Genomic DNA, 8,746 nt, shown 5'->3' with positions numbered 1-8,746 from the left:
TCTAGCCTGAGAACTCACTAGGGTTCTCCCAAGGCTCTTTATTCCTGCACTGTAGCTCAACTTCTCTCCACTGCTGCTTTCTTCTCCTCCTTTCCATCGAATTGGTCTCAAGAGTACTGCTTAATAAACACCCTTCATGCTAGACTACATGTCTAGCCTGCTTCTTGGGAAATCCAATCTGTGGCATTTATACTCTCTGACTTGTTTCCTCATCTATAAAAAAGAGAGAATAAGAGAACTTTTTCTCACAAGCTTGTTTTGAGGTTTCATTGAGAAAATTCACAGAAAGTACTTAACATGGTGAGTTACATATAGAAAGTCATCTATGAATTTTATCTTGATGATGATTATGAAGATCAGAGAAGAGAAGAGAAAGTGGGATGGACAGTGCAGTGTAAATTCAGGGTTCCAAATGATGTAATTACTTTCTATCACTTTCTTGATCTCGCCGTTTATGTTTTTGTATGAGCAACCACATTTTCTGTTAGTTTTGTGTGTTTGCCTCATTTGTTTCACTACCAAGCACCATGTTCTATGTGGTAGGAAGAGGACCTGTGATCTGAGTGGAAAAATAAACCTCTTTTCTCCTCTTCAGGAGGTATTACTATTAGGGAAGGACTTTGATTTTAAGGTCTGGCCTGGGTCACATGATACTGATTAACCCCTCTCATTTTATCACCCTCTGAGCTAAATGTACATGGACTATTCACAAAATTTTAGTAAAAATTAAAGCTTTGGTGCTTGGTGAAATACTCAACCTCCAGGAAGAGTTAAATATTTACTTTGCCTAGATCAACAAAACAATTTGTTACTCAGTTCCTTTTTTGAGAGTAGGCATTGACAGAGAGAGAAAGAAGGAGAGAGAAATGAAGAGTACATAGGGGAGGGATGAAAAAGGGTTAAAGAAGAAAAAAGCATTGAGAAGCTTAAAATTCCTAAAGATTTGTATCCTCTAGTTCATAATACAGGATTAGACTACTATTACATCACAGTGTTGAATGTAAATATTTGGGCATAAATATATCTTTCCTTGATGCTGACATCAGACTTGATACTAATAAATATATATTAGAGTAACACAATCTATTTAGAGGATGCTTACCTGCCTATTGGCTATTTATTTTAAAAAGTCAATAAAATAAATGTAAAAAAGGTAAATAAAAACACAGAAATGTATTAATGGCCCTATCCTTACTCCCACACAAAAGTGTAGGCACCAGAAGGGAAAAACAGTATTGAAAGAGAATTCAAGTACCCTGAATTGACTTCCCCCATCAAGCAGAGGACCCAGAAAAGACCTCAGTCTTCCTTAAGTATATGTAATTCCTATAGACACTGTCAAATTTGAGGAGAATGAAAGCAAAGCTTCCGGCCATAAGAAGTCAAATTAGCCTTAACAAAATGAAAATTCCTAGCTTGCAAAAGAGTTTAATGTTGGACTATGGTGCTTTGAATTTCTGCCTAGGTATTCTTACACTTGGTAGAATGGGCAGCCTCAGATTAAAAGGCCTTATTTCCTCATTCCATGCACACCCTGCCTTAGCAGCCAAATTTCCTCAATTAGCTTTCTGTGTTTGCCTTTTGCCCTAACTTTCAGTCTACCTGGAGAAACAACTCTTCCTTTCTTATTTTTAACATATTTATTTAACATGTTAATTATAAAAACTATTAAACATAATTAGGACTCTAGAAGAAAATTATTAAAATGGTTATAATTCACCTCCTCTAATATAACCACTCCTATCATTTTGGTATATTATTTTCCAGTCATTTTCTTCTCCAGTGCAGGTTATGGTTGTCCCTACACGACATTTTGAATCCTGCTTTTTTCTACTTAATGTCTTATAAGAAACATTTTCCTCTGAATTTACAGAGGCTTCATAACCATTTCTTAATGGTTACAATTATTCCACCAATAAAAATAAATTTATTATTATTTTTCTATTCCTCTTCTATTATTGGACAGTTTGATTTCCTCCAAATTTCACAATTTCAATTAATATTTATTTACATGGCAAATATTTTTACATGTACAGTTTTATCCTTGTAATATTTCTTTAGGATAAAAGTCGTATACAAGATTGTTAAATAAAATGCAGTGCCTTTAAATCTTGACAGTGAATTGGGTAAGAAAATCATATATAAGTAAACGTCCCTAATATTAAGGTAACGTTTCCTTTCAAGGTGAAAGGACATTGATCAGAGATTCTGTCCTACATGCTTACACGTGGCTTCCCATCAGTCTGGTTGCAAACTATGCTCCTCTCTTCTGCAAGTTGATCCTAGTAGTCCCAAGGCCATCTTCCCTCAACTTGATGCTGTTCTTCTCTACAATACTAGGTCTTCAATGACATACACAGACTTTACTGCCCATTTCCTTCAATTCTATGATCAGGATGCAGACTTAACTGAAAACTTAGGAAAAACACAGGTGAATTGCAACACAGACATTTTTTAATGTCACATTAAATATAGCTTCTTTAAGAGTCCAAAGGTACAATCCCTCATACAGCATTTTCCAAAAGTATGCAATTTTTCCTTAGCTCCTGGTTTGCTACTTTGTGGTATAAAAAAGACAATTACATCTGCTCAACTTAACCATTTCAAGTGAGTAAGGCTTGGGTATCTCCTCCTCCTGCTATAATTCAAGAAACTAACCCCTCACAGCCTAGAAAGAGTCAACTATTTATATCATTCCACCTTCCAAGTACCATGACTTTGGTAATTGTCAGGAGAGGCAAGTAACACCTCCTCCAGCCTCAAGAGGATGACACCAAAAGGAAATAAAATACCCGAAGTCCAACCTCAAGACATTTGCAAAGGTCTGAGTTATTGGATATGAAATAACACCATATGTGGAACATATCAGGGCAATCCATACAGAACTGCATCAAGATTCTTTCTATTCTGTTTTCCTCAGACCTGTAGTGAGGGGAAGGTATGCTTCTATATTTCTTCTGTCAGCCTCTCCATGTAATTGTTCAAATAACTGCATGCAGAACAATGAAAAGGCATGAGATAATATTCAGTCTTGGGGGAAGGGATAGTGTGATTCCATATTTAAGAAAGACACCACAACAGGTGTAATAAAAATGAGGAAGTTTGAAATATTGTGAGAATTACCAAAAGTGGCACAAAAACATGAAAGTAATCACATACTGTTGGAAAAGTGGCACAAGGTTGCCACAAACCCATCAATTTGTAAAAATATGCAATATCTATAAAGCACAATAAGGTGAAGTCCAATAAAATGAGGCATGCCTGCACAAATACAATCATAAACTTTGCTCTTTTTACCAAATGCAGAGCCAGCTTTTGATGTTTTAGTTTTTCTGACCACTACCTTGCATGAAAAGCTCATTTAAGGCAGACTAACCAATACAGCAGAAAAATTCTGTTAAACTTAGAGTTTGCATTAGGCATCCGACATCTTCCACATTTCCAGCAAAACGTAGAATTGTTTGGAGATTTACTTTTAAGTTTTAACCTTAAGGATATATGCCGTTCACCTAGCTGAATTTTTGTTCCTTTTGTATAATGGTGGAGAGTTTTTCTAAGATATTTAAGTCATCCACATATATAGGATACCACTGATTTCACAACTTAAAGTCCTTTCCTAAAACTTGTTGTACTAATCCCCAAAGCCTCTGCTCTTGATTGAAATATGGATTACAGAAGCAATTTCTGTAGTCACCTTTAGACTACTAGAATCTCTGATAATGATCCCTGAATTGTGATTGTCTACTTAGGAAAACTGTCTATATCTAAGATGTAATTCAAACTATCTGATATACAAACGATATTACATTGCCTACCCTCAAGCATTTTAAAGTAATCTGCAGACATTGTAACAACTAGGTTGAGGAGGGAGATCAGATGTTTTAACCTGATTGAGGGGCAGCATTTGTGGACAAACTCAATTCTGTGTTGGTGGCTGACTCTACCTAGAAGTGAGAAAGACCAGAGAAAAGTTGTCTGAGAAGAAATAAGTTAGAAGTAAAGAGAATATGTAGTCATCCCTGGAAGTCTATAAGTTAAATAAGGCAGTTCTGGGGAATCTCTATAAAGGCAAAAAATATATATATCCAAATAGAATATTTACGTGAGACAAATTAATGGTGAGTCAGAAGCATGGATGGGAAGAGAAGGGGGTTGGAAATAGTAGAGGGATAGAAGTCAGCCACTTGATTGTAGTCCCTGGAAGGAGATGCAATTTCCCTTAGTCCATACAGTCAATTGTCAGTTAAAAATATTACAGAATCTACATCCTTAATTTTCTCTTTTCTCCTCATGCCAATTAGGCATGAGAAAAAATATTAAGAAAAGGAAAAGATGTTTAATTTTACTAATATTTTATATTTTAATAAGCCATGAATTAAGCATTAAAATTCCAAAAATTTAACATAAAAAAGTTAAAATGTAAAATATTTTGGCACATAAATGAATGTGTAACAGTTTTCCAGACAATCCCTTCATGTAGAAGCCTCCAAAGTGACATGGAGATATGAAGGGTTACTAATTTTAAGTATACCTATATGCAAATTTTTGCTTTGGATATATGATATGGTTTCCATAAATTTGAAGAAGCCTGTACACCATTGGCCCTCATGACTGTTGCTGTAGAAAATGATTTAATATTAACTATGCTTTAAACAAATACCTTTGGAGAAGATATTTTCTAAAATGTAACCTCCCTTAATGGGTCTATTAATTTTGTTATTTAGGGATGCATTATATTACAAATTAATCCTACAAGTCATTAGGAAGCAATAGTAATCAAAACCAGATATTTCTGAGAGTATAACTGATATTTACTATGACTATGTAATAAACTGGTAATGCCTACTTTGAAAATTTTCCTGGTCTAAGTGATATTGACTCTTCTTTATGGCATATAATTTTGCAAAATTTTCAATCACTGTTTTAAAAATCGATTTAAAGCTGGAAGATAACCAGAATAATTCAATTAAAAATTAAATAAATAACAGATTGATAAATAGTTAGTTTCCCATGTACCCATATCTATGCAGAAGTGAAACAACTAATCAGCAGTTTTCCTTACGTTCCCAAAATGCAAATAAATTCTACCATAATATTATGAGATGATTATTTATTTACTTCCAAAATATTTATTGAGTTACAGTTGATATTCAATAAACTGGCAAATTTTTAAGACTGTACAATTTTAGAAGTTTTGACTTAGGTATGGACTCAAGAAACCATCAACAAATCAAGAATATGAGCATATCCATGACCCCCCAAATTTTAATGTGACATTGTAATCTCTCCCTACCATCTCTCCCCACCCACACTCATACCTATACAACTACTAATGTGCTTTCTGCAAAAATATTAGCTTGATTTTTCTGAGTTTCATAAACATATAATTATATAATATATATTATTTTTGTTGGCTTCTTTCATTCACCATAATTATTTTGAGATCCATCCATGCTGTCATGTGTAACACTAGTTCATTCCCTTCTTATTGCTGAGTAGTATTCCATTGCATGTATATACCACACCAAATTTATCCATTTGCCTGTTAATGGACATTTAGGTTGTTTTTATTTTTACTTATTATGAATAAACTGCTATCAATATCTGTGTGCAAGTGTTTTTATCATCATATGTTGTCATTTCTCCTGGGTAAATAATGAGTGGAATGGCTGGATCACATGGTAGGTATATGGTTATCTTTGTATAAACTGCCAAACTTTTCATAGTGGTTGTATTTTACATTCCCACCAGCAGTATATGAGTATCCAGTTGCTTCAAATCATCTCTAGTTTTCTTATCTCCATCTCATTTTGGTATTAGGTTAATTCTGGCCTCAAATGAGTTGGAAAATATTCAATTCTATGCAATTTTCTGCAGGAATTTGTGGAGAATTGATAGTACTTTTTTCAGAAGTGTTTGTTAAAATTCATTAATAAAGCTTATAAGCTTGGAGATTTCTTAATAAGAAGATTTATTTTTTTTCATGTTCATTGTAACCTTTATTTCCCTCCCCAAAGCTATTATAAACATCATGATACATATTAAGAAAAAAGAATCAATGAGTTGAAGCTTTACGAGTCACTCCAAAAACATGAAGCTTTAACTTTCTAAGTAAAAGGTTTTACAGTTTTAAGACATTTTGTAAAGTTTTGCTTTTAGTTGTTTTGTCTGGCATGTAGTAGTTAGTCCAAACCATTCACATTACAATGTTTTGTTTTGTTTTTTTTTAATGCTACATTGTAGATTTCCTTTCCTGAAAACTTTCTTTCTCTCCCAAACCCTTTGCCATTATTTCCTAAAAGGATATTGCTTTAGACTCTTTACTGATCCAATTCACGGCATGTGGCATCTTTTGTTGCAATGAGCATTAAACAAAAACACACTTGTTTAGCTACTGATGTGTTTCTAGTGATCTTTGCCTGAAGGGTACTGACAGAACCTTCTAAATTAACTGACAAATTATTCTAGGTTAGGAAGAAAAATAATGAAATTTTAGTGATTTTATTTCACAAATAGATAAAAGAAACTCAGGCAACAGACTGTAGTTGGTTAGAAATGATTTCTCCATATACTTAAGTGATAATTTAGTCACATATATACATACGATTACCACAGTGAGGAAAAACATGGTTTAGAAAGAAGGGTTTTTTTCTTTGGTCTTTATTTAAAGGGATCACTAAAGAGAATAAACTTGCTTAGGAATTCCTTTTTAATAGTTTTCTGAAATAAAAACATGCTTTGATCACAGTGGAAAATAAATATTCAATAACTATTCACTAATTCAGCCAAAGAAATAAAATGTTGATGCTACCTTCACAGTTAAAGGTACCTGGGAAATCTTAACTACTTCACAAAAAGACTAGGAGTTCTGTAAAAGAGTAAAGGCATTTGGGGATTTCTCAAGATCTAGTTGACCAGACACAAACCGCAAGAGACCAGGTAAATGCTATTAATTATAGCAAACTAGGTGCTAGGTACTACACGAAGACTTTCTGTATATTAACTCATAGCATATTTTATCTGCACTAAGCAATAAATGACCTCCATTCAGCCATTATTAACTAATGAACTGTGGTGGTTCTTATTTCATGGCTCCAGGCAAACAACCAGAGAGGTAGCAAATAATAAATGTGACTTTTCCAGGCTTGCCAGTTGCTAAAACAGAGGCTCCAGGAGTACACTCGATGCTTATAGTAGATCTGCACAGGCTAATTTTAAAGTGCATGTAGTTATTAAGGGACAATAATTCTCACAGAAGCCTCAGCCTCAGAAGTATTATGGTAGGATAACAGTTATATAAATTCATAAACTTTAAATTAATATAAAACAATCTCATATAAAAACTTGTTAGGAGGCATCAAGTCCCTTGTAGTCTTCTTCAATGAAAGGGAACATATCCTTCATCTGGGATGAATAATGAAGAACATCCAAATCCTTTAGAAGAGCATTCTGGTTTGGGATTAGCATCAAATTTCTTTCTGAAGTATTGGTGCTTTGAGAGTGTTCTGAGAAAGTTCTGGAAGAGAGAGTACCTCTCTACCACCCATTGGAAACATCTTTTTTACCTTCTCCTCTTCTTCCACCTCACTTGTCAGAACCTGAAGTTTGCTTTTGAGGCTTCGATTTTTCCCATTCATTGATTCTGTGGTCTCCACTATTTTATCTGTTTCTTCTTGCAATAATGCTAGACATTCTTCATTAGCTCTGTGCTGTGTCCTTTCCATTTTCAGTAGACTTGACAAATTAGTTAAATCTTTCTGCTTTTTGGGAGGGAATTCTAGCATTTCACACTGCTGTAGCAATCTTTTGTTCAGGCAGTGGAGATGATACTGGATTTGTTCATATTCTTTAATATTTTTGCTTAAAATTGCTATTATTACTGATTCCATCATAGATTGCAAATACTCTCTGCTACTCTTTGAAAGAGATTGCCAGGTTTTTCTCTTGTTGGATGTTATCTTTAGCTGTTTCAGATTAGCATGGTTTGTTTTGCCTGTCACGTCAGAAGACAGATGCTTTGGATGTTTTTTTAATTTTTTTCATTGTGTTTCTAACCTCTTTCTCTGACATCTCCATTACTTCATCATCAGTTTTTCTTTTTGGATTTCTTTTTAACTTTTGAGATTTTTTTCTTGGAGACATTTGCTTTGTCAGGCATCCTGATATAAGTGGGAACAATTATAACAGTGCTTCAAAATCACTATCTCCACTTGGAACAGCACTCAGAGTAACTGAGAAGATTTATTTTTAATAAATATAGTGTTATTCAGATGACCTAATTCTACTTGGCTGAGTTTTGTAGTTTCTTTTGAGGAATTTGTCCATTTCATCTAGTTGTTGAAAATTATCTCATAAAATTATTCATATCAACTTTCCTACCTTTAAAAGAACAATTAGCTTAATTGTTACATTTACATCTTACTAAAAGAAGCATATTACTTTGAAATGCTTAAATTTTTTTATTGCATATGCCAAAAGACACAAATAGCTTTAAAAATATTTTCTCAGTTCCATGTTTATAGTTCAACATGCAATGTTTCTGTTTGATTCCACTACTGAGCATAAATTTGCAAATTCAACCCACTATTTACTAATTATCCACCACACTGACATCTAATTTTTAAAAATAATTTGAATTTCTAAATCACTTAAAAATCTAATGGAACTCAAATGCTATTACAGCTGAAACCACTTAATTGGATCTTGTTAATAAAGACAATCTAGTCAAATTAGGCACTTTCTGTGA

General features: G+C 33.6%; 1 pseudogene; it reads right to left on the bottom strand.

The window, feature by feature from the left end:
- Window positions 1–7,347: 7,347 nt before the first annotated feature.
- LOC119508131 lies at window positions 7,348–8,142 on the bottom strand (annotated as a pseudogene).
- Window positions 8,143–8,746: the final 604 nt, after the last annotated feature.

This window comes from Choloepus didactylus, chromosome 1 (assembly GCF_015220235.1).
Source record: "Choloepus didactylus isolate mChoDid1 chromosome 1, mChoDid1.pri, whole genome shotgun sequence".
Lineage (NCBI taxonomy): Eukaryota > Metazoa > Chordata > Mammalia > Pilosa > Megalonychidae > Choloepus > Choloepus didactylus.
This window is presented reverse-complemented; position numbering and strand designations above follow the sequence as displayed.